Source organism: Diorhabda carinulata, chromosome 11 (assembly GCF_026250575.1).
Source record: "Diorhabda carinulata isolate Delta chromosome 11, icDioCari1.1, whole genome shotgun sequence".
Taxonomy (NCBI): Eukaryota; Metazoa; Arthropoda; class Insecta; order Coleoptera; family Chrysomelidae; genus Diorhabda; species Diorhabda carinulata.
The window spans coordinates 3,445,478-3,471,860 of NC_079470.1; the positions used below are offsets into that span (position 1 = coordinate 3,445,478).

The 26,383-nt window shown below is 34.7% G+C and overlaps 1 long non-coding RNA gene across 1 annotated transcript in view; it reads right to left on the reverse strand.

Moving 5' to 3' along the window:
* Positions 1-26,383, reverse strand: part of LOC130899371 (uncharacterized) — a 46,535-nt gene that overhangs the window by 851 nt on the left and 19,301 nt on the right. The window contains exon 2 of the long non-coding RNA XR_009060019.1: positions 3,781-3,823. This is a non-coding gene — a long non-coding RNA (uncharacterized LOC130899371). The remainder of the gene's footprint in view (positions 1-3,780; positions 3,824-26,383) is intronic.

The window sequence follows — 26,383 nt, forward strand, 5'->3', positions numbered from 1 at the left end:
AGTTCCAACTGCGAAAAACTCATTTTTTGACAATTGACCTTGAATAAAAAATTTTTCCATACACGGAAATGATGGAGAATATTCAAATTCTATGTTCAATTGTATTTTAAACAATTTTACTGACTTTCAGGAATTAATGTAACTTTAAATGTCTAAATTGAGCAGATTATATTACGTGCACAATTTAAACAGTGTACAGACATACATATTTTTTTACAAAGTCATCGTGAAGGTTGATGTATTTATCATAACAAAAAAATAGCATTCCTACGCGAAAATATTTCCGCGTTTATCCGGTTCAAAATCATACTCAAAACACGCTAAGTCAGCATCGCAGAATGCTTTTATCGAGTAGTGTCACATGCCGCAAAATAAATACTTCGTGTTTTACCAATGATTGGAATGGTTGGCTTCCCAATTCGAATGTACAATACCGGCTAACCCCAAAATCCATTCATTAAATTTTAAATCATACCCTATAACAAAGTTTTTTTTTATATTGTCAAGCGTAACGGTGTCTTACAAACCAAAGGAAAAAATGGTGTCCGTTATTTGCTTACTTTATATAAGACTTGCAAGTATAGTTCTTCCAATATCCTAAATACTCAAGTTCCTAACCAAATGAAAATGTTTATTACTCCCCTTATAAAATTCGGTAAACATCTAACAAACCGTCAGACCACGCGGACTCGTCATCTCCACTATTTACCAATGAAAACATCGAATCGTAAACATACATGCAGTTCTATTGGTCGAAGCTGTCGGAAGGCGTATGTACACACATTCTTCGAAATATTCCTGCCAGACAGTCTGCGATAAACAGTGGCGTCGCTATATTCGAATGTTTAAAAAAGGAAAATGATAATGGTAAAGATGATAATGCAATCATAATAAGAATTGATAAATTAACCAGAGCAAATAAGAGGCGACAAAGAACATAAAAATAGTGTGCATGGAGTGGGAGAGAATTTTATTGAGTGATGGCTAAAAATTTGAGGCTTTTGGGTTGTCTAAGAGAAGAATGTCGAAGGAAAAATGGATGTTGGATCCATGCGGAATTCCGAATGTAAAACACGGTGGAGGCTCGGTGATGACTTGGGGATGTTTTTAAGGAAGGGCCACTACACACCTGGTGAAAATTGTATGGTTTTTGAAGAAAGAAAGCAATAAAAATTTTTAAATTGAATGAAATGTTGGCCAGAGCCTTATTGACAGAATATTTACCTCCAGCAAGACAACGATTCCAAGCAATTCTCGAAACTGTGCGGAGTATTTGAAAGTCGCCCGACCTCAACCCGATTGAGTTGTGGGACAAATAATACAGGGAAGTCAGAAAGTAATCTCTTATTTCCATTTCACATCTTTAGAATATCCTGAAATTCGTATAGATCCAAATAGACGACGATTTTTTGTGATTATTTGTAATATTAGTTTAGTTAAGAGGACACCCAGTTGATATATTAAATATTAAACCACGAGAGGGAGAATTTCGTTGGGTATATTTTGGGTGGGATGTGGAAATTTTTTTATAATGAGGAAGGCTCATTGGAATTGGCCCTGAGTTCCTCCTCTGCAGAGCTGGGGTTGTGGTTTTTGTTTTTGATTGCACTGCTTCAGGCTCAAAAAAAAAATAAAACGAATGTATAAGAAGAAAAAAGAGGAAGCTCCATTCTAAAAAACAAACTGTTCCTTTCAGGTTTAGGGATGTATTTCTTTTTGTTTGTTTTTTAGTTTTTTATTTCAGAATTTTATGTTTTTTTGTTCATTATTTGATAGGAAGCGATAATTTGTGAGCTACATAAATATGTATGTACTTATTTAAAATCATCCTGCAAAAATTATGTCTCCAGTAATAAACCTAATATTAGTTTTGCCATTTTGTAACTTATTCACTCAGTATATCGATATTTTCATCAAAAGAATTTTGCTAAATATGTCGATGTCAACCATTCAAATAATTTTTTTTTAATTAGCAATTCGTAAAAGGCCGACACTTGGATTATTAGTAGTAACAATTATTTCTTCTCAGTTGACAGATTTTGATTTAATTTATATGAATATTGTTGCTGACGTATTCACGTGATGGAAGATCTTCACTGTACCATTATTGTAAATTGTTGAAGACTTGAACTTATGAAAAATTTCTTCAGTTACTTTGGCCCTATGCGGTCGTGAATACATCAGGGCCGTGCTAGAATACAGCACGCATCTCTGGAGGCGATTCATAGTAAATTTGTTTCGTTATAGTTTCATGAATTCATCAAGAATTGTGCGTATTACGTTCCAAAATACCAGAGCCATTATTTTCCTGTTAGTCAAAAGTTCTTTCAATATTTTAGTATGTTGGTAGAGCGCGTTTTCATACATTACTTGGATTATTCTTTGGTCTCTGGATTGTAAAACGAAAGTCTTTGTCATTGTTTTATCATTATCCTAATAGTATACTAATTTGGTGGTCACGGGGAAGATCCCAAAAAGTCTAAAAAGTTTAGCACTTGACTACTTGGGTAAACCAATTTTGCAGTAGCGACAGGTGAACCATGGATTGGAGCCACCACTAGCAGTAGTTGCGACGATGGAACTGAACACTTGTACAACACGTATTCTGAACAATTCTATTGCCTTGTATAACATCTCTCAATAAATAGTGTGACTGAAGTACCAACTTTCAATTTATCATTGCTTCTATCATTGATGGTGAACGTTCTGGTCATCCAGAAATTGAAGTGGTTCTCCAGAAAACATAAAAAAAGTCCACAAATTGGTTATTTCTAATCGTAAATTGAAATTGCATGAGATAGTTGAAGACGTAAAGATATCAGAAGGCAATGTGTTTACAATTATGCATGAAGATTTTACCATGAGAAAATGGATGCCGCGTTTACTCATAGTCAAACAAAAACAACAAAGTATTGATGAATCAGAGCAGTGTTTGGCACATATTTACATATAATAAATCAGATTTTTTGCGTCAATATGTGACAATGGATGAAACACGGATTCATCACTTTAGTCCGGAATCAAAACGATCATAATCTGAGTGTATTGCAGCCGGTAAACCACATCCGAAGCGTCCAAAGGCTCAACAGTTAGCTGGGATGGTTAATGCTTCAGTATTTTGGGATGCACATGGAGTATTTCTCATCGACTATCTCCAAAAGCGAGAGACAATCAATAGCGAATGCTACATAAAGTTGTTGGATAGTTTGAATGCAACTGTTTCACCAAGACAATGTAACGATGCACAAGTGGAAGCAACGATGGGTAAATTGAATATATTTTGAAGTTCGAATCGCTTCCTCATCCACTGTATAGGTCTGATCTGGCCCCCAGTGACTACTGGCTATTCGCTGATCTCAAAAAAATGCTCGCCGGTAAGGAATTGAGCTCAAATGAAGAAGCAATTGTTGAATCTGAATTACATTGATGTATAAAATCGATTTTTGGCGCGACTAGGTCAGGGAGGTTCAGAATCGTCTAAATGTTTTATAATAAAACATGAATTTAATGCAAGTTGCAGGAAAATGTCGACATGGTCACTGTTGATTTAATATTTCCGAGGTCTTCTTTAATTCCGTAATTTTTCAATGTTAATTTAAATATTTGATATACATATGTAAAAGCTAATAGTCATTCCATAGAAAAAAATAAACGACTTTCTGCTTATTCAAATAACATAAAAGTTTCTCGTTATTTTAACTGAGTATGTTCGAAACACTCCTTTGAATAAAACGTATAAATTAATTCCAATGTTATAGAAAGTGTCTTATAATTACGTACCAGATGCGCTTATCTCTTCGGTGGATATCCACTAGAAAAATATCTGCAATAAAATTCGAAGATTAGTGTTAGAATAAGTTGAGAATGAAATATTTTACATATAAACAGTTTTTAAAAATTCTAGATAACATTTAGAGAACAGATCATCCCAATATAAAAGACATTGGCTAGATTCACGCGCATATTTCTAGTTCCGAATGTGTTCTGAGTATGTCCAATGTATCCTCGTGTAAGGATTTTTAGTCTGGCGCATGTATATTTATTCTTTTTGTGATATTTACCATAAAATAACCTCCAACCTACGTGGTTTTCTACGTAATTATACAGAGTGTTCCAAACTTATCTTTATAACTTCAAAAATTTATAATTTCGAACATAAACAAGATATTTATATTCTGTCTTTTGCATTATTACCGCAATTAATAAAGTTTTTTTTTTCAATAGGCTGAACAGTTATAAGTGAAGATGTGGACACCACAACAGAAAGCTCAATGCATGTCATGGTTCATAGAGACGAAATCAGATACACAGGTTCAACGGCACTTCAGGACAAAATTCCAAAGAGACCCACCATCCAGACCCTCCATCCGTGTATGGCACACAGGCTTCATGAGCACCGGATCAGTATTGCATAAAAATGGATCCGGACGACCCAGCACAAGTCCAGAAAATGTGGAGCGAATACGGCAACCCTTCCAGCATAATCCGAAAACTTCAATTCGTCAGGTTTCAAGGCAACTCCAAATGCCCACGACCACATTCCACAGGGTTCTTCATAAACAGTTGCGTCTGTATGCCTATAAGGTACAATTGCTGGAGGCACTGTTACCAACAGATCGACCAAAACGTGTGGAATTTGCCGTAGACATGTTACAACGAATTGAGCATGATGAAGATTTATTGAAAAAGGTTGGTTTCGGTGATGAGGTCACGTTTCATGTGTCTGGTACAATAAACCGCCACAACGTACGAATTTGGGGTACTGAAATCCCATATGCAGTAGTCGAGCTTCAACGAGACAGCACAAAGATAAATGTGTGGTGTGCGCAAAATCATTGGTCCTTTCTTTTTCATAGAAACCACAGTTACTGGCTGCGTGTACTTGGATATGCTTCAAAACTTTGCTCTTTCTCAGTTGGAAGAATTACATCCAATTTTTTAGTTACAACAGGATGGTGCACAACCACACTGGTTGACAGCAGTTCGGGAACCCCTCAACGAAACTTTTCCCAACCGATGGATATAACACCCCTCGACTTCTTCTTGTGGAGTTATTTAATGGACATTGTTTACTAAACACCGGTTAATGACATTTATGACTTGAAACGCCGCATTTCACAAGCTTTTGGTATAATCACATGCGACATGTTACAGCGTACCTGCCTTGATATTGATTACAGACTGGAAGTGCTTAGTGCCACCAATGGTGCGCATGTTGAAGTGTTCTAAAAAAACTTTATTACTTGCAGTAATGCATACAAAAGACAGAATATAAATATCTTGTTTATGTTCGAAGTTATGAATTTTTGAAGTTGTAAAGACTATTTTGGAACACCCTGTATTTAAAAAACGTGGTAGTTGACTTACAAATATCAAGAATAAACCTTCGGTCAGTTTATTAATTACATTTTATTCTCTTAGCTAGTTTCGAATTCAAATTATACTTTTAGATGTTCAAAAATCGTTCGTTGAGGAATGTATGTTCAAAACATATTCTGAACAAAGCATGTACACTTGAACACCGCGAACGAGGCTATTACCTACTACAGAGGGTGTCGGTTTTAATATGTGACAATTTTTTCGCTTCAATTTAAACATGTCGTAACTTGATAAGACTAGTCTGATGTGTATAATTGCTTAAATTTCTTTTAATCGTTCTCTCTGTCTCTCTCTAATATATAACGTTGCAAAATTACTAGAAGAAAAGGAGAGTAATAAGAGAAGTAAAAAATAAATGGCGGAAGGAACAGTGCGAAGATATGTTAACAAGAACAGCACGATGAGTATAAACTGAACACGAAAATAAAATAAACATCTAGAATATATAGAAAGCAGACCTTCTCTAATATACAGAATGAACAAGGACAAAAAATACGTAATAAGGATTGATATAGAGGAGAAAAATCTCTTCCTCTTCATACACCTGCAGATGGAACAATCTTCGTCTTCTTTGGAGACGGTTATTTCTTTTCATCCCATTGTTTTGTATCTGGTGAAACTTACGTCTGCCAGAAACTAAAAACTACAATAAAGCGAATATCGAGTACAAAAAATACTTAATAAGGATCTCTTCTTCATACGTCTTCAGCTTCTTTGGAGACGGTTCTTTTTTCTCAGTATATCGTTTTTTTTTTCGGGTGTAAAGTGATGAACTTACGTTTGCTAGGATCCAAGAATAAAAAAATGAATATCGAGCACAAAATAACAACGTAATAAGATTTCATATCGAAGATCTTTTCAATAATTTGCATGCGTTTTTCGTTCGTAAGTCGATTCATGATTAAATTATGGACCCAATTGAACAAGTTTGACAGTGACACAAGACACGATTCCCGAGTGATCTATCAAAAACACTGTTGCCAAAAAGATACCAGCAAAAAATTACTCGTTAAAAAGAACTGAAGCTAAACAGGATGCGGATTAGCGGGCCACTTCTAAAAAAATGCGCGCTGAGTAGGAAAGAGATCTGAAACAATTTAGAGAGAGTCTTAAGGCGGTATTGAGATTACTTTCCAGTTCCTTGCATACACAAAATATTGCTTTACCATAGCAACGAACTTATTAGAAGTGTCAGTGTAAAGTTTGACGTTTAGAAAGTGAACCACCACGAAAAATTGGATTATCGACCCATCATCAAGTACCTGTATTTAAAAGGGTTAAGAGGTGATCAATTTTACGAAGATATGCTTAATTCCCTTGGTGATCAATGTCCTTCTTATGCGACCGTGAAAAATTGGAATGCAAGCTTCAAAAGAGGTAAATTTTCCATTGAAGATAATGACCGATCGGGAAGTATCTGTATCAGTCATCGAAAATATCGATGCAATTTATGACATGATTTTATCAAACTGTCGAATTGGGCTAAAACGGATATCTGAAGCACTAAATATATTGTTGAGCTTGTACAATATTTTTTTTTTCATCAATAAGCAATGATAAATTAAAACACACGAAATTATTTGAATCCATTGTTTTGAAAATAACGAAAGTAGCCTCACTTAAATGGCTGTCACTTTAGACATAGTCTTTTGAACGTTGATACTTCATAAACGTCATATGGATTTGACAATGGCAGCGCCATCTGTGTGTCAGTCACACGATTTATTGAGTGATGTTATTAATTATAATAATATTAATAGCGGCAATTTTGACAATTATCATTATTGTGAATTGTAAAATTGCTCTCGTCAGAAAACAAAACATCAAGACCAAATTGTTATGTAATATTGACATCAATTTTTCATAAATAAACGTTTTCCTATCGACATCATCTTGACATTGATACATATATAATTGATTCTGCAGATCTGGACAGCAAATTTGAAAAGTTTCTGTGAAATAAGCGAGCAAATTCCAATTGTGTGCTTTATCTATAAATAATCATTTGTAAAATGGTTTCTTTGGAATTCTTGGAATTAAAATATAACAAAACATTTGTAAATGAGTATTTATTGAAAGAAATCTCGGTACTATTATTAAGTTTTGCATTAGAATTTAGGGTTCATCACATAAATGTAGATTAAAACACGTAAAAGTTTATATAAAATGCACTGGACAACCATAGAGTACTCAGAAAGTTAACATTTTCTTTTGATCCATGCATGTGTAGATATTATAAATGATTTCACCTTTATCAAATTCCATCGTCAAAGTTCATTGATTTCACAGTTGCCAGACTATTTTAATTTTATTTATAAGAGTAATAATTACAACGATGACCCGCTTTTTGAATAAACCGATTCGACAAGGAAGTAACATGTATACACTAAATATAACGTAAGCATTTCAAGTAAATAACATAACAGTATAATGTTTTGTACGTGTTAAACTAACAACACAAACACCTTTTGTGGTGAAATATGAAGATCACGTGCTCTTTGTAATTCACACTTCACTAAAAACTTGATAAAACTTGACAGCTGTCTTTTCTTTCGCATAATAAATAACGAGTTAATGCATTGTGTTTTAGGCCCGATAGGATACCAGATCTGGCTATTAAATAACGAAAAAAGGTTTTATTCTACATTCGGATGTTCCCCTTCAATATATTCCCTTCCCCTCACCACACACCTTTCCATACGTTTTTTCTATTGATCGAAGCAAGTCTTCATTGGTGAGGACCTTTAGGAGCTCTTCCGTTTTTTGCTTTACCGCTTCCATCAACTCAAATCGGGTCCCTTTCAAAGCGGATCTTTTTCTAACGTTTCAAGGAAATATGAGCAGATCCTTTGACGTGAGAGCTTTAGGTCGGAAGTCAGATTTTTTGGCACCAGCTTCGAATAGACTTTTGTCATGTGTAATTCCTCGTGTAAAATTATTATAACTGTTTCTTTATCCGGATGCTGATTCGACGAACTGCACGCTCAATTTGGTTGATTTTGGTTACTGTTTCCGGAGTTGAAACAGTCACTGGGCACTGGTCATCTTCAGTGTTTTCTCGGCCATCACTAAAGCGCTTACACCACTCAAAAACAAGCGCGCGAGCTAGAGAATTGTCCCCATAGGCATCAACAATTTATAGCACCTATCTAGGGCGCCCTCTAGGCGTGCAGTTTCGTTATTTAATAGCCAGACCTCATATTTTAAAATAAAATTTTATCATCTCGACCAAAGGTTTTGTCCACTGTTTCACCAAGTCTTTTTTTATAAAACAAAGTATTTAATACCTGTTTCTTTGGAATTTCATTAGAAACTCATAATAGAAAGTATAATAATTCAAAAGAAAATAATAATAGTTAGATCAACTCTACAATAGCCGCACAAAAGAAAAGGTCACAAATACACGAAAACCCAGTAAACTTCAACCTAATTTTAATGGCCAATAAAACATTCTGATTCCAGCGTGACGTCATGCGCGAGGCGTATCAATTTGAGCCGATAATTCAGCATACCGATATGTGTATCGTATTTCGCTATTAACGTTCAGATCCGTAGTTAAACTATAGATTCCGTCTATTTGTGGTAAAAAAAAGTACAACACAGAAGTCCAATCCTGGCATAAAAAAAGAAGAATTTTACTGAAAGTTGGCAAAAAACAAGAAAGCTATTGGACCTGGCAACATTTTAACAGAAATGCTGAAGCTTATAAATGAAGAAAACATAGGAATATTAGTCAAACTCTTCAATCATGTTTATTCAACAGCTGAAATTCCAGATGACTGGTTAAAATCCGAATTAATAACTTTGTCATAAAACAACGTCCAAAGTACTGTAGCGACTATAGTACTGTGTGATGACTTGAATGGACTGCAATGCCTTCTAAACGCCATTTACAGAGTGGGTAAAGAGATGGATCAAAAATTAACTGTTCTAAAACAAAATATACGAGGATACATTGAAAAATTCTTAGCCTACTATAGAACCAAACAAAATTTCAATGTCAAAATATTTTATTACTCAACACATTCTTCTCTTAATTGGATACATTTATTACAGCGACCCTGCAACGTCTTTAGATCTTTCAAAAAAAAATGTTTCTTCTTGCTCTGCAAACCAGACCTCCACAGCTTTTATTACCTCCTCGTTGGAAGGAAATTTACGATCTTTTAAACTTTTTTTCAGTTGAGAAAAGAGATGATAGTCGGACGGTGAATAAGGACCCTAATCACGACTTTTTTGCATTGCAACATAAGATTTGTGTGCAGGGGCGTTGTCCTGCAAAAAACATCTTTGGATAGCTTTCCGCGTCATTTTTCTTTAATTTATTCCCGTAGAGTGGTCAGTAATGTCGAATAGTAATCTCCAGTTATTGTTCTACCCTTTTTTAAAAAATCAATCATGATTACTCCATGGCAATCGCAAAAAACTGAAGCAAGAACTTTTCCAACTAATTTTTGGACACCAAATTTCTTAGGTCTTGGAGAACCAGAGTGTCGGCATTCCATCGATTGTTGCATTGTTTTTTAATCGTAGAAATGTACCGAAGCCTCATCCATAGTGGCAATTCGGTTTAAGAAGTTCACATCGTTTTCAAATCGAGCACAGATCAAACGCGATGTTTCTACCCCTGCACGCTTCTGGTCAACATTCAAACATTTGGGGATCCATTTTGCAGCAATTTTTCTCTGGTCCAAATTGACGTGAACTTTATGATGAACGTGTTCTTATGAAATATTCAGTGCTTCAGATATCCGTTTTAGTCCAATTCGACGGTCTGATAAAATCATGTCATGAACTGGATCGATATTTTAGGGGACTGACACAGAAACTGGCATTCCTGATCGGTCATTACCTTCAATGGAAAATTTACCTCTTTTGAAACTTGCAGTCCAATTTTTCACGGTCGCATACGAAGGACATTGATCACCAAGGGTATTAATCATATCTTCGTAAATCTGCTTACCCCTTAACACTTTTAAATACAAGTACTTGATGATGGCTCGATACTCCAAACAAACGATGCAGTCCAGTTCAGAGCAAATGCGGTTCGTGAATTGGTGGATAACATTAATTTCAGGAAAAAAGTTGAAGGTCGTAGAGGAATTGAAAGGAAACAAGCCTCTTGGTTGAAGAATATTAGAGAATGGACTAGGATAAGACAAGCAGTTATTTAGACCAGCTTAAGATACAGAGTTTTGCCATGGTGATCGCCAACGTCAAGGGGACTTGATACGGCACGCTAAGTAAAAGAAGATATGAGAAATAGCGAGTAAATAGTAAATAACAAAACTGTACGTAAGGTTATATTAAAATTATGCCAAAAAATGTCAGAAATATAATTCTATTGAATGAAAAAAACAGATTGTTATTAAAATAAACCAAAGTTATCGTCACATTTTCCTGACATCATTTTTATTTCAAATACTACCGACCTGGCCTACAACTATTAACGTCAAGTTTAGTATCTCAAACAACAGTTACATTTTTTTCTTATTCTAACGGGTGACACGATGTATGTGTATAAAATTATAATACGATACTTAGAATGGTCAGGTTTTTTTCTTTATTGTAATAACACAATTAGGAGATACAAGAACGATGGATGACCTTGTCTGGTGTGCTAAAAATGCGTATATTTACATATCAAGGAAGTGTAGAACCATTTATAAATGTTTAAATGATTGGCGTTTGAGATATGATTATAATAATTATTGTTGAGGTGGAATGAATACATAGAACATGTGAGATAACTCACAAATGGTATTAATATTTTATAAACACTTTGATTCCTGTCGAGATATTTCAGATCATAACAACCAAAAGAATAGGTTTAAGTAAAAAATATGTGAAGCCTTTTTTGTAGAGTTTTTTACGAGCCTCATTTGTTTGATCAAGACTTTTTTTTCTAAATCAATGTAATTGGAAATATTCAGTGAAAATTTTTAAATGGGGTAAAGAAATAAACGAAACTTTGTCGGTAATAATCCTTTCGAAGATTATCTTTTCTAATTATCGACAAACTTGTTTGGCAGTCATCAATAGTGAACGTTTTCAGTGAATTTGTAAACATGGAAAAAATCGTTATGTGATACAATACTTTTATTTGAAAAGATGAACTAGATCAGTCATGTCAAAGATACAGCTCGCGGGCCGCTTCCGGCCCCTGGCCGTATCGATAAGGCCCGCGATCGTAGTGTATCACAAAAAGAAGAATCATGTCGTTTAGAGCTTTTAGACTCTATTCGATTCCTCTACGGATGTTTTAAATACTCGTAGTCTCAAGTCTATGGATATTTATAAGTAATTTCAAGGGCAGTACGTCCGTAGACAAGCGGGAGAAAAATACAGTATCGCCATCTCTTAGCAGCCAGCGGAATTATCCTATTATTTTTATCGAGAACGATAGAATCTTCCACGCGCTTCGAGTCTAGACTAGAACCTTCCTTAACTATATAAAACGAGTTATTGGCGTGACGTGAGTCAGTTGAGTCGAGTAATCGAAGCGATACGATTGGAGAAGGATTTTAATTGTACTGAGAAGTAGTGATTGTGAAGGTATTATGCATTTGTTTGTGCCATGCGCGTGCGATATCCATAATTGTTGTGTCGAGTTCCATAATTGTTACAATTTTGGCATAAAGTCACAAAAACGCAAAGACGATAGTGAGTGCATGAGTGCAGAGTTTTTTAGTCTAAATAGGAAATTTTTTCATAGAATGGAAAAGTAAACCACTGTATTTGATTTGTAATCGAACAGTTGCTGTTTGTAATGAGTTTAATTTGAAGAAACACTATGATACAAATCATAAGTCAAAATTCGATTGTTATACTGAAAAAATTGTCATTTAAAAATGGACCATGTCATACAACCTATAATTAAAATTGTAAATTTTATAAGGAGCAAAGGACTAAATCAGTTCGGGTAATTTTTACAAGATTTGGACGAAAAGTTTTGGATTTGGGTGGGTTTCTATAGTTTTGTGGTATTTGTACAGTGGGCACTTCACTGTACACGTCCACGTGAATGATGTGATTTGTTACATACTATGGAGCATCTACTAGTTGACAGAGTATTTTAAATTGGGATCTCTGAATAATATTTGTATTAGATTTGGAAGCGCAATCCCACAGCTCTATTCCATATGTCCATATAGACTTGATGACAGATTTGTAGATAAGGACTTTGTTTTCAAGTGAGACTTTGGATAGTATATAAATAAATTGAAATAAAAACATAGTTCAAGATCAAAACATTCATTTTTTACATTATTAAACACTAGAACAGATGTTAAAGTATTTTTAATAACCACGCGATTTGAAAGATAACATTCAAAAGAACATTGGAGTCTTGGGAAGGAATTATGTATGTCAAGAATACCTCTCATTATAATTTCAACCATTCAAATTGAAGATAATAGGAAACATTTCGTTTAATAATTATAATTATATAATTATAAGGCATACCACTTAAGTTCTGAGCGCATTCCTTATGTGCACCTGATCGAAACTGGAGTGTTTTTATACGTTTCGTCGTCGGTCAACTGGAGGTGTATTGATTTCAGCCTTAAGCAGTAAGTTAATAGGAAGTGAAAGCGAATTTGTAAGTCGTATCAAAACTGGACTAAACTAGAGACTTCGATGAAGAAGTAGAATGATTATTGACATTATAGAAAATATAGTGCGGATGAATTTGACTGACTTCCTTTCTTGGTAGTAGATATTAAAGATTCCGAAGATATATATTAGTTATTCAATCATCAAGTACATTAATTGAGGCGATACGAGGATTGTCTCAGATGTACCTGTCCTAACAAAGAAAAAACGAAAATTTTGAAAAAAATTAATTTATTTATCAAAGCCATACTCTTTTGAGTTCCATACACTGTTCCCAGTGATGTTCAATAAGTTCGATATAATGGAAATTCGCAAGCTGGAAAATCATTGATAACCGAGCCATTTTTCATGTTTAATATTAATAGAAAATAATCCGCATGGGCTAAATTTGGTGAATAGGGTGCATGAGGTAACAATTCAATATTCAATTTATTAATTTTGGCCATTGCAATAACGGATGTGTGAGCTGGTGCATTGTCCTGATGAAACAACACTTTCTTCTTAGCCAAACGCGACTGTTTTTGCGTGATTTCTTCGATCAAACGTTACACCAATAATCGCCGTTGATAGTTTTTCGAGATAGTCAATGAAAATTATCCCATGCATAACCCAAATAACCGACGCCATGACCTTGCCTCCACATGTAACGGTCTTTGCCTTCTTTGAATCCCGATTCTCCATTTTACTCCATTGTTTTGATTGTTCTTTTGTTTTAGATGGACGCACGTTTTATCCATGTTCATGAAACGTTGCAAAAATTTGGCTTTATTTCTGTGCAACATTGCCAAACACTCGATGGAAACATCTTCACGACGCTGTTTGTTCTATTGTGAGTAAACGCGGCACCCATCTTAAGCACAGCTTTCTTATATCCAGATTTTCAATGTATTGAAGTTTTTGAAATGACTACTATGTCTGCTAACTCGCGCACATTCAGTCGACGATCATCCAATACCGATTTGTAGATTTTTTTCAACATTTCTGGAGTCTTCACCTCATTTGGTCTATGCTGGTCTTCGCAGGTCGTACGGTCTCGTCTAAACTTTGCTACAACATTTTACTATTGATAACGAAGGAGCAGTTCTACCCAGAGTAGAATTTAGTTGAACTTCTACATTAGTTGGGCTAAGGCCTTTTAAATAAAAGTATTGTATCACATAACGATGACCTTTTTCAATGTTTTAATTGCTGCCATACAAATACTAAACAACGTGGCGTCTTCAAATTTGAAACATATGCTGTATAGATTGTGTAATTTCTAATACTGAGGACATCTCTAGGTCAGACCAGGTACTTCTGGGATCATCCTCGTATTTTAACGCAACGACTGCAACTGTATGTATTTTCCAATTTTTAGTTCGATTTATTGTCAAAAATTAAGTTCTAATCATTAGTATTGTAAATATCCAGCAGATGGCAAACAGTTATAAAATTTGTTTCGATGTAAAGAAAAAATTGGTGTGATAATTTCTGAAAAAAATTTGTCGAAAAAATAAATTCAGTGCGAGACCGGGATTTGAACCCACGACCGGCGAATCCGGAGGTTGACGCATTACCTTGCTCGAGTAACGAACGCAATTAAAGTGGTGGAATAGAGAGAGAGAGAGAGAGAGAGAGAGAAATACGCTTTATTGTCAAAAAATTGATACAATTTGTAGACAAAAGGTTGTAAAAACTAAAAAACAAACATAAAAATTACTAAATAAAGATAAAACAAATGAAATAAGATTAGTAATAGATAATAATTAGTATATTAATAATAATAACAAAAATTAATCCAATATTCAGGATGCCCGGAATTGAATATTTTTTTTAGAATAGAAGGCACTTTCCAGTAAATAAGCCCTCAAATTATTGCGAAATACGGGAAAAGATGATATCGGTTTGATTTCAATTAGCAAGTGATTATGCATTTTTTTGCATTGTAAAATATTGAGCCTTTAACTAATTCTGAACGTGGAGTAGGTAGGTAAAGGCCGTCCTCCACGTTCCTACGTGGATAGCCGTGCAACGATCTTTCTGAAATTGGAGAAAAGTACTTACGAATTAGGCAAACGAATTCAAAGATTAATAGACTGTTAAGGAGGTGGATAAGTTAAATTCTTTGGAAACTGATCTCAGCGCAAAACAGGAGGAACTTAATTTTTTAGATAAGACAGCAACATGTAGATAACTCCCATTTCAAGGAATCGTCCACAAGTCCTAAGAATTTCATATATTCAACGACGTCAATGGTAGTGTTGTTTAATAAAAAAGGCTGCAATGTATTTTTATATGATAAAACTATGGTTTTAGAAACGTTGAGACAGAGAAGATTAGAATTGCACCATGATTTAAGGGTGATTAGGTCACTAGATATGGTCCTATAAAGTGACGTGAAATCAGGATTGCTCCAAGAGAAACTAGTATCGTCTTCAAATAGACTATTTCACCACTGATATCTAAATAGGCGATGCCATTTATAAACTGAAGAGACGAAAAAAGGTCTAGTACTATATATACTAACAGTAATAAGGCACAAAGGAGAGCTACAAACAAACTCACATACAAGCTATTAAAATATTTGCAACTAAATTAGTCAACAGATGAAATTACATTACAAAGTTTTCGAACAAGATGAAGTTCTTTTAGCGTATTAAAATTTTATTTATAAACATGAGTTCCTTCCAAATACACTTTTTTATTAGTTGAAGTCGATATTAGAAGTCTATTGACGTTATCTGGGTGAATATTTTAAATAAGTGAAAGTTAAACAAAACCTTTATTCGTTGAATTTATTTGACAGTTATAAAAAAACAGAAGAAACTCATTCCTAATGAAAATAACCCTTTTTTATTGCCACTTTACAGTATATAAACAATTTGATAATTTGTAAAGCCGCCCCTGGCTGGTTTTAATGCTGTAGTTGAACCGTTTTGGCATAGGCTCCACCTTGAGACATTTGATACCGGAAATTATTAATCAGAACGAGCAGTTAGTTGAGATTGTCCAATTGCACTCAAGTATTTTGTATTATTTAAAAGTTATAAAGGTGTCCATAGACGCAAAATTAAAAACGAATGCATAATTATTTCCATCTCTATATAGAACGAATGAAAACATTCATACTTACTAACGCGCGTTTCGTTAACAAAGTTGTCGTCTTCAAAGACTGCAGGTAAACTAAAAACTATTAACATTAAAATCCCCTTTGTTCCCTATTTAACTTGTTCTTACATTTAACAATCTCAATGCTTCCAAATGCATCCAACAATTTATTGTCTACGAGGATGTATTGATATCTAGTTAGCCCAGACCAGTTCCATGCATAAACAAAATATTGCGTTACCATAGCAAAGAACAATAACTTATAAATGGGAGTATCGAGCCATCATCAAGTATTTGTATTTATAAGGATTAAGAGGTAGCAGATTTACGAAGATATGATTAATACCCTTGGTGATCAATGTCCTTCGTATACGACCGTAAAAAATTGGATTGCAAGCTTCAAAAGAGGTAAATTTTTCATTGAAGATGATGACCGATCAAGAAGACCAGTTTCTGTGTTAGTCCCCGAAAATATCGACGCAGTTCATGACATGATTTTATCAGACCGTCGAATTGGGTTAAAACGAATATCTGAAGCACTGAATAATTCATACGAACGCGTTTATCATATAGTTCACGTTAATTTGGAACAGAAAAAAATTGCTGCAAAATGGATCCCCAAATGTTTGAATGTTGTCCAAAAGCGTGCAAGGGTAGAAGCATCGCGTTCGATCTGTGCTCGATTTGAAAACGATGTAAACTTCTTAAACCGAATTGCCACTATGGATGAGACTTGGGTACATTTCTACGATTAATAAACAAAGCAACAATCGATGGAATGGCGACACTCTGGTTCTCCAAGACCTGAGAAATTTGGTGTCCAAAAATCAGCTGGAAAAGTTCTTGCTTCAGTTTTTAGGGATTGCCATGGAGTAATCATGATTTATTTTTGAATAATGGTAGAACAACAACTGGAGATTAATATTCCACATTACTGACCATTCTACGGGAAAAAATTGAAGAGAAAAGACGCGGTAAGCTATCCAAAGGTGTTTTGTTTTCGCAGGACAACGCCCCTGCACACAAATCTCATGTTGCCATGCAAAAAATTCGTGATTTAGGGTTTGAATTATTAGAAATCCCCCTTATTCGCCAGATTTGGATCCTTAACTGAAAACAAGGTTAAAAAAGTCGTAAATTTTCTTCCAACGAGGAGGTAATAAAAGCTGTGGAGGTCTAGTTTTTTTTGAAAGGTCTAAAGACGTTGCAGGTTCGCTGTAATAAATGTATCCAATTAAGAGGAGAATATGTTGAGTAATAAAATCTTTTGACATTGAAATTTTGTTTGGTTCTATAGTAGACAAAGAATTTTTCAATATATCCTCGTATATTTTGCAATGTGCTCTTTAAACCGGACATTAACGGATCTCTTAGTCCGATTTATACAATCATTAGATACCATTTTTTTCCAAATCTGGTATTTTATTCTTGGAAATACCAATTACAACAATTGTTTCGAGGACTATAGATTTCGAGATGCAAGAAAGTGTAACTAGAAAGGCAAAAACTTTTACGCCAGAACAATTGAATAATTTCGTTTCAATAATCCTGTATTGCCCGTCGACTTTAATACGAAGGGGTACCTAAAAGTAACCGGAATAGCATTGCCAAGGGTGGAACTGATTTCTGCTGCTAGTGCCTTCCAGTTAAGTGCCGCGCGGGCCGTTGACCTGTCACGTTCTGTTCGTCACTAGTGACCGTTTTTACCAGTACTGTTTCACTGCTGTTTCGTTTTTTTATGATGGCAAATTTAAGTGAACAACGTACCGCTGTGAAATTCTGTTTTCTACTCGGTAAAAACGCTGCTAAAACTGTTTTAATGTTGAAAACTGCTTACAAAGATGACACTATGGGGAAAACTCATATGTATGAGTGGTTTTCTCGATTTAAATATGGCGACATGTCGAATGAAGAGAAACCTCGCCCTGGACATCCTTCGACTGCCCGAATCGATGAAAATGTTGAAAGAATTCATAAGCTTATGCGCACAGACCGTCGACAGACAATTGATCAACTGTCTGAAATCAGTGGAATATCTTGGAGGTCGGTTTAGCAAACAGGTGACTGGTTTTTCCACCATGACAACGCTCAGCCATCACTGTTAGCCAGTTTTTGGTTGAAAATAACATGGTTCCGCTGCCCCACGCACCTTACTCGCCCGACCTGGCTCCCTGCGACTTTTTCTTGTTTCCACGCATGAAAAGAGGCATGAAAGTACGGCGATTTGAAAACATTGAAGACATCAAGAAAATAACGAGACAGGAGCTTGCAGTCATTTCCAAAGATGAGTTCAAACAATGTTTCTAACATTGGAAACACCGCTGGGACAAATGTATTACTTGTAATGGAGAGTATTTTGAAGGGGATAAGGTTGTTTTGTAAATATTTGTAAATATATAGCATTTAAAAAATAATTCCGGTTATTGTTGGGTACCCCCTTGTATGTCTATTGTTCTTAGAAAGTGAGTAAATCAACAGCTTATTCATATATGGTGTTGATCTGTTTTGTCCTTCTTCCTCTACTATAATTATCCATCAATTTCTGTCTATGTTTTTTCTCTCCAATCAGTTATTCCCAAATCTCCTATCCATTTCCTTTCCGGCCTGTCTCTTCTTCTTCTAATTCCCTCTCCCTCCATTTGTGCTCTCTTGGCAATTCTGCATACCTGTTTCAACCACCTGACTCATTGGGCTTTGACTATTTACGTAATATTAGGCTCGTTATATATAATAGAAAAGACAGTTAAGTATAAAACAGAAATATAGTTTTTATTGACTTCAAAACTGCTTTCGACTCAATAAAAAGAGAGAAAATAACAGAAGAACTAGAAGAAAAGGAATTCCAAAAATAAGGAGAATTAATAAAAAAAATACTAAATAAGACATTAAAGTGAGATTCCAAGGTACAACATAAGAAAAGACACACACAAATAAAGGTGTCAAACAGGGGGACCCAATTTCACCAAAGCTATTCAACATAATATTGGAAGGCATTGTGAGAAACGCAGGATTACAGAATGAGAACATTATAACAGGCGCAATACAGATAGTAGCATACGCAGAAGATATAACGATCATAGATAATGAATAGACGGAATTAATAGAGACGATAAACAAATTGAAAGAAGAAGCAAGCAATTACGGACTGGAAATCACGCATGCGATGGAAACAACAGTAATCGACAAAAGGGAAGAAGAAGAAGAATCGAGAGAAAAATAACAGGTCCAAACACAACACAGGAGGGAGAAAGGAAAGCAAAGAAGAACGAATGAATAGAGAAAGAGCCGGAAAAGTAAAATGTAGTTAGATACATAAAAGCACAAAGACTCAACTGGGCTGGGCATATAATGAGAAGAAAACCAACAGAAATGATCGAAAGAATACTGCGATGGACCCCATTGTGGTCAAGGACAAGAGGCAGGTCGAGAAAGACTTGGAGAAACGAAATAGAAGAGGACATAAGAGCACTTAAAATAGAGAACCGAAAGGAATGGAAAATAATAAGAAAAGCAGTCCAAACAAACGATAAACTATTAGAATAAACCAAAAATAGAAAACAAGGATTGAAAGGCTTGATGATGATGATGATGATGATGATATTTTGTTTATATTTTTACAACTCCCAGTATTTTTTGGATTACTTTCCTCTCGCACACTTCTATTTTTTCAGCACTCTTCTTGGTAAGCACCCAGGACTCATAGTCATACTAGACAGTCGACCTGATCATTGTTTTGTACAATCTAATCTTTGATGCTTTAGAGATTGCTTTTTCTTGAAAAATATTATCCAAGAACCTATTATTCTACCATCCTTTGCTATCCCATTTTAAAGCTCTTTCGTCTCATCATCCATAGTCGAAATCATCACATCAAAATAGTCGAAGGACTCAACTTTTTTAAAATGATACTCGTTTTCCACCTGATTCTTCCTTTGCCGTTGCATTTCTATGTATTTAGTTTTTTTGCCATTCACCTTGAGGTCAAATCTTTTTGATTCCTTCTCCATTCTACTACAGACTTTTTAGCAATTCCCCCAGGGATCTGGCTAGTAACAAAAGATCGGTTTAAACGTAAAGTGTATAAGGCTTTGAACATAACCTCAAAATTTCGACTTTGATTGTGTATTTTTCGTGCGTGTATGAACAATCATGGTGAATTTGAAACGATAATTTTGGATAAATGATGTTTCATTGAACCTAAGAGGTATATAGTGTTTAATTAAATGAGTAACTCAACACAGTTGATGAATACTTTGATGGTAACATTTGCTGTGTCTTTTGCATTCACAGTTAAATGTGGTTGATTTTCAATTGACATGAGGTTTGTACAACGTTTTAGTCACCAGTAGCTTCAATTCTCTCCCTGAAGAAAACATTTGAGCTACTTTAATTTTTTTTATAGAATTGTCAAAGTAGCCTTCCGCGTATCGAGTATCTGTAACCTCCATGTCGTTTTATTGTAACCAAAGCCTCACCTGCATTTGCCAAGTGAGACATTGGTCCTCCGAAAGAAATGACCAGTATGAAGCTCAGAATCTGGTAATTTTAGACATTGGGCAATTAAACACGCAAGCAGGTTTTCACCTTCAAGTATGTCGACCACGATGTGGATGATTGTTTATTTTTACTCAGCATTTCAAAATAAACAGGAATAATAATTTTAGCGTCGCGTCATAATCATAATATCTGATAATCTTTTTCGTAAATGGTGCGAGACTTTTTTGGAAACCGCGTTCGTCGTGCTCTAAAAAATGAATGCGAGAAAATAGGGTCGCATAAAAACGCAAAGAACGCAAATTTTCCAAAAATCTGTTTTTTCCAAAATTTTGGCGTTTGAAATCCTGAAACACTAACTTTTGAAATCAGGTAGTTCTGATTGACCCCGAGCACCTAACGCAACTTTGTCAAAAATCGAAAAAACCGTGAAAAATCAAGTTTTTTCCAAATTTTTGGCGAATAAAACCATAAAGGACTAGTTTTTGAAATCCAGTAGTTCTGAGTTTTTGCAGACTTGTTTATAATGCTAGCCTAATAAATAATCCAAGTTCGTGACCTCTAGCGCTGAAAGCAACTTTTTCGAACATTGAAAAAACCGCTAAAAAATCGTTGTTTTTTTTAATTTTGGCGTTTAAAACCCTAAAGGACAGTTTCTGAAATCCGGTAGCTCTTATTTTTTGCAGATTTGTTTATGATGTTGCCGAACGCAATATTCTTCAAAATCTAAAAAACCGCGAAAAAATCGATTTTTTCTTCAAATTTTGCGGAATAAAACTATAGTAAATTACTATTTAGAGACTTGAGAAATTTTGAAAATATGAACAAAAATCAGTGAAAAATCCAATTCGACGAAAATCGAGCTTAAGTTCCTCTAACTTTGAGGTTATGGTATGATACTAAATACAAATACTTGTCCGCCAATTAAATTTCAATGTATGGCCAGCTATACATACATACGATAACAATGGAACCCCGACGGCCAATTTTGAAAATGGGAGTGTTGCAATGTTGTTTTCTTTTTATTCATTGAACTATAATATAAAGAACAAACAATGATTATTATAAGTCTTTGTTGTTCTGTTTATAAGTTATTAACGTCACTTTTAGTCCAGTATTTTTATAAATCACAGCATGCGTCAAATCCGGTAGTTATGATTTTTTGCAGACTTGTTTATGTTGTTGGCCTAATGAAGAATCCAAGTTAGTGACCCCGAGCACCGAACCCAACTTTGTGAAAAACCGATAAAACCGCAAAAATATCAGTTTTTTTCTAAAATTTTGGCGATTGAAAACCATAAAGGACTAGTTTTTGGAATCCGGTAGCTCTGATTTTTTGCAGACTTGTTTATGATGTTGGCCTTATGAATAATCCAAGTTAGTGACCCCGAGCACCGAACCCAACTTTGTCAAAAATCGAAAAAACCGCCAAAATATCGGGTTTTTTTTCCAAATTTTTGACGAATAAAACCCTAAAGGACTAGTTTTTGGTATTCGGTAGCTCTGATTTTTTGCAGACTTGTTTATGATGTTGGCCTTATGAATAATCCAAGTTAGTGACCCCGAGCACCGAACCCAACTTTGTCAAAAATCGAAAAAACCGCCAAAATATCGGGTTTTTTTCCAAATTTTTGACGAATAAAACCCTAAAGGACTAGTTTTTGGTATTCGGTAGCTCTGATTTTTTGCAGACTTGTTTATGATGTTGGCCTTATGAATAATCCAAGTTAGTGACCCCGAGCACCGAACCCAACTTTGTCAAAAATCGAAAAAACCGCCAAAATATCGGGTTTTTTTCCAAATTTTTGACGAATAAAACCCTAAAGGACTAGTTTTTGGTATTCGGTAGCTCTGATTTTTTGCAGACTTGTTTATGTTGTTGGCCTAATGAAGAATCCAAGGTTCGTGACCTAGAACACCTAACGCAACCTTGTCAAAAATTGATAAAATCGCGAACATATCCGGTTTTTTCCAAAATTTTGGCGATTAAAAACCATAGGACTAGTTTTTGAAAAAACTTTCTTACTGTGTTTTAAAGTAAACTAACTTTGCTACAATATGATACTGGAACTGTCTCTGTAGACCCAATAGTTACAGAGATTAAGCCTTTCAAAGTTAATAATTATTTTCGAACTTCACCAAAAAATGAGAAGACGGGACAGGAAAATAATAAAGACACGCGGTTTTCGCTATTTCAATGTTAATTTTGTTTACTTTTGAAATACCTACTTAAACTTCTATGCTAAGAGTACAATAGACTGGCAAAATAATAAATGAAGAAATCATATTTTGTAAACACGTGTCAGCATTTATTTTAATATAATAATAGGATCGTTGTAAACACTTGTAATTAATTGTAGTTAATTCGCTTATAAAATTAATTTTGTTCATTCAACTTTATAAACATATTGTAATTTTGAATTTAATAATTTTTTAAAAATATAACTTTGGTGGAAAAAATCATCTTCATGAGTAATTATTACTCTCATTGAATAAGACACTATTATATCAAAAAGCGATGAGTAATTGTATTTATCTGTCAACCTCTGCTCTGTAATTTTGTTGTACTACCATTGAAATACGTTATTATAAGATATTTTTGAAGACCTCTTGAAGACCCTTCGATGCATCAATAGAATGTAATTTTAATGATAATTGCAATATTTTCAAATAAAGATAATAATGGTAATTAATCATAGAGAAACAAATATTAATGATATTCAATTACGATAGAGGTAATCAAAATAACAGACATTTGTAATAAATCAACACAAAAATATGCAATAGGAACTTCTAATAATGTAACCTGCACATATTACCCACCCACCCTATTACCCGCTTACCTCATGAATAATGAACAAAAATAGAAGAAAATAACAAATAAAAAACATAACAAAAAACAACAATCATACAATAACAAATCTAAGAACCGTTTTTTTTTCTGTATAGAGCATTGTTTTTTTTAACCCCGTAATATCATTCGTTTTTCTCTCAGATTGAAACAATAAACACTACAACTCCAGCCCTGCAGAGGAGAAATTCCTCCTCTTCAGGACTAAATCTAATAAATCCCATCCTTAGTATAAAAAAATTGGTAATTATTTAGAATTGGGGGTCCACCCCAAACTTGGGATGTTTTTTAGTGCTCCGAAAGTACTTTAAGGGTGGGGGAGACACATTTTCCATCATAACTGTCATATCCTTGATACCTATAATATTAAATAAAACAAAAATGCATACATGTTTCACGATGAGCTTTCAACGATTGACTTAACCTAACCTAACTCAACCTGACTTAACCTAACTTAACGTATCCTAACCTAACCTAACTTAACCTAACCTAACCTAAGCTCATGTTCTATTGTTCTAGATGGCCGCGTATTCCGATATGACTGGATAATTATTGACATTCACATTGCATAAGATAATGAGTGTTATGATGGAAAATGTTTATCTACCCCACCCTTAAAGTACTTTAGGAGTACTAAAAAACATCCCTATATAGGAGTAAGTTTGGGGTGGAATCCCAATTCTAAATAATTACCAATAAATTACGCATCCCTCCCAAAAAACAAATCCAACGAACTTCTCTCGCTTCCAAAAAAAAAATCGCTATAGTATTTACAAAATAGTGATGTCAAGTGAAACATTAAGTTAGAAATGAAACAGAAAAAAGTCGGTGGAGGCCAGATCTGGCGAATACGGTGAGTGGACAACGAAATCTCTTCAAATGGGGTCGATATTTTGTAATCTCTCCCTTTACCTAATCAAGCAATGATACATAATAATAGTAATCACCTGTTATAGTCTATTTTTATGAATGAAAGAAGCATTTGTAATCCTCTGCTTTTAGTAGACAAGGTATGTTATACTGGTTACGTAGGTATAAACTTTTAATTTTTACTCAACCTCAAGTTAATAAAGAATAATTTTAATATGAAAACCTAAATAAGGCAAGTATTGAATACGCCGAAGTTACTAAACCCATATTACATTCGAAAGATTTACCACAATCAGTGTGTCCCGGTAGCGTATAGCCAGTTCAAACCATTGTACAACGCAGTCATTTAAAAAGTCGCGCTGTATCGTGGTATGAATTGGCCAAGAGAATTGGGGGTAAATAAAGGACAATTCCTACCACGATGCAGCGCTTTCCTCGGAAGCACGGTATGTAAATAAGGGGTTAATAAGTAAAGGTAAGTTGAGGAAGTTATAATGATTAATAAGACTATGGTAAGTTTATGTTATTTATTGTATTATACCACATATTACGTATATAGTCCTAAATATAAAAAAAAAAACGGTAAAACCGGAGTTTTAATAAAATACAATAAAAACTAAACTAGTGCTGTGAGCCATATGACTTTGCATTTGGTTGTTCTTAAAAAATATTAAGGGCAAGATTTCTTTTTCTTTTATTTTAGACGGGGAGCTGGCTACAAAAAACAGGGTCGATAAGGTGCGCGCCATTTCAGCTTGTAAACTGGCTGCCCCAACTTAGTACATCACCAGACGCCATTTCTTAAGGTCAGCGCAGGTCGGATTTGAAAATGGCAGCCGGTAAATGTATTTAAAAAAAAAATTAGAAGCCCGTTTTTTGCGTTGTTGGTGGCGGCTCGAGTAGGTGGGAAATAAGTAGGCGCTATAAATTCAAGCGCGCCATAAAAAATGATTATATTTCAGCGAGTTTTCATAGTATCTTAATGATTTTTTTTAATTTTGGGGTAGTTCAAACAGATATTTTGAATGGAGGCATCAAAAATAATTTTCCATTAAACAAAACTTCTTGCGCTATAACACTGCTCTTGGTTGAGACCCCAAAAACCTAATAAAAAAGTTTCGCGCACGGTATGAGGTTTTTCAAATAAGTTTTCCGGCACATTCGATCACTTCTTACGAGGATTTTCCGGCCTGGAAAACTTCTTGCGCTATTACACTGCCCTTATTTGAGGCTTAAGCCCCACGTTACAAAAGGTTTCACGCGCGCCCTTTATGAGGTTTTTTAGACAATTTTTTCGTTCGGGAAAACCGGCTAGCATTTTCACATCCGACCTGTGCTGACCTTAAGAAGTGGCGTTTGGTGATGTACTAAGTTGGGGCCGCCAGTTTAAAAATGATGAAATGACGCGCATCTCATCGACCCTGTTATTTGTAGCCAGCTCTGGGACTATTTGGTCTTCCTAATTCATTGTTTGTAGGACACTGTAAAGTACGTAATAGCTCCTTATACTCCATTGTCACTTTTTGTTTCGAATCGTGGTGCTCTACAAACACTAAGTAAAACAATAAAATGAGAATCTGATGATCGTGGTAGGAATTGTCCTTTATTTACGCCTTTATTTCTATTGGCCAATTTAAACCACGACTTTTTAAATGACCGCGTTGTACAATGGTAGATACTGTCTATACGCGTCCCGGTAATTCGAAATTGCATACACTAGATAATAATGAAAGTAATGTGAAATTCGAATCGACTTCTAATGATTCTTTCAAGCTCTAACTTAAAGATAATGCCCCACATTTAATTAACCAAACCAAATTGATGATGATCTTATAAGAGATTTATAATTATCTATATCAAAATTAGAGCTTCTTTGTTCGATTTAAAATGATGGAAAATCTCGCTTATGGCTATAAGTACACTAAAAAGAGAGGTTACGCGGTGCCGGCTGTCACTGACCAATCTAACATCCAGTGCAGCCTCTTATACAACACTAAATTCCCGCCTTTGTTCAAAAATTTCAGTTTATATTTGAACCACACTCGTATAATTGATTAACTACGGTATGATGAAATTGTGGAATGTTTA